Source organism: Galeopterus variegatus, unplaced genomic scaffold, assembly GCF_000696425.1.
Source record: "Galeopterus variegatus unplaced genomic scaffold, G_variegatus-3.0.2 Scaffold7005, whole genome shotgun sequence".
In the NCBI taxonomy this organism is placed as follows: Eukaryota; Metazoa; Chordata; class Mammalia; order Dermoptera; family Cynocephalidae; genus Galeopterus; species Galeopterus variegatus.
Genome location: NW_007733116.1, coordinates 62,706 through 64,636, shown reverse-complemented (window position 1 = coordinate 64,636; position 1,931 = coordinate 62,706).

Here is a 1,931-nt window from a genome sequence, read left to right as displayed (position 1 = left end):
ATGTATGGTCAAAAACATGTTGTGAAATAATTCAATGAAACATATGAACCAAAATAACCAAATGTTTATTATTGATATTTTTCAAGGTTGGGAAAAATAGAACACTGACAACGTCCTTTGGATATTGATTATCTTTGGAAACTAAGAAATGCATACTTCTTTAGAGATATTTTTTGTTAATCTTTTAATTGAGTTGACTTAAAGATTTACTTGAACAATTATTTCTTTTTTATTTTCATTTTGGGATATTTCTACCAGAACATGATGCGTTGGTTGTGAAGCTCAGATCCTGTGTTGATATGTGAAATGATAAAAATATAGTCTTCTGTTGGACAAATGATAGCATTTACTTTGAAGTTAAAGAAATGTTTTCCATAAATTCAAAATATTTTTTCTTTACTCAAATAAAATTAACTGAATCACAAAATAAAATGTCAAATGAAATAATGTGCAGAAGTATATGAGAATATGATAGTGTGAAATTACACAAAGTACAAAAATTATTGGAAAAGTGGTTTACTTTCATGGTTATCCTGGTGATATGGTTTGATCTGTTACCATTTGCCTACTCTTCCAATAAAAAAAGCCAAACGAACAAACTTTGAATGTATGGAAATATTCATTATGAATTTGAAATGAATTGGTAAATGTGAATTAAATAAAATAAAATACGTTATGTTAGATATATAAATATATAGATATGTTAATTTGATATTGCTTTTAGTAGTTGACTTAAATGTAAATATTATCTAAATAAAAGCAAAAATTTAAAAGTATCAAATTACTAAGCATTTTGAAACTTTCTTTTTCATATTAGTCTAGAATTATTATTCTTTGGAGCTATATATTTATCTGCAGGCATATTTGTGAAGTATATGGAAAAATAGATTCTTTGACAATGAGATAGCTTCCTTCTCGACAACTGAGTAGATTGTAACCATAGTCACTTATACGTAATTCAATTTCATGAAAATAACAGAAATCATATTTTGTTTTCAAATTGGAATGTTTTATTGGAAGATGAATAGATCATCCAATTAGTTATAGAAGCAAAAGTAGAGAACACTAGAATCATGATAGAGATATGGGTATAAACTGAAAAATTGTCCGAAATTCTAAATTTTATGCGAAATATTTTTGTACAAATAACCCTAGCATAATCTTGGTTGTTCAATGACTGAAGTCAGCTTTGGAAATTCCCCTTATAAATTCAGACATTGGGTTCTCAGGGGCAGGATTTTAGTAGCAGCCATAAGATGAGTACCTTCCATAGCAAGATGGGCAGTAGAAGTATCCGTAGCCTCCACAGCCACAGCCATAGACCAGTCTACACAAGCTGCCACATCCACAACCACAGTCGTAGCCCTGGCCACTGAAGCCTCCATAGCCATAGCCCAGGCCTCCATAGTAGCTGCCGTAATAGCTCATGGTGTCAGGAGTGGTGATTCTGGATTGCAGTTCAAGGCAAGATTCGAAGAGTGAATGTCCACTTCTGTACAGGCAGTCTTATATACCCTGAAAGGTCATATGATAAAACACTTGCCACCCATTTTTGTGTCATGGTATGTGTTACACTTAACTGCATACAATCCTGACATATGAAGAGGCCTTCAAACTCATTGAAGTGCTGGAGCTTGCATTTTTGTCTTGTCGTGGTGTCCCTTAAGCATATTGCATCACTTTCATGAAAAAAAATTGCTGTATCTTCAAACCCTGGATATACTAGACCCTAAACAAAATTCTTCATCGACATATTACATAGCACAGCTGGTAGTGATATGTTTTTGAAATTAAGGACCATTTCGTCTCTGGCTTTCTTTGAATGATTATGCTTTATTTATGATTAAATGAAAACACTTGGCTAAATTAAAGACTCCACAATTTATCATATATTTTCTAAGACATCTTATATCTCATAGTGAAATCTCTTT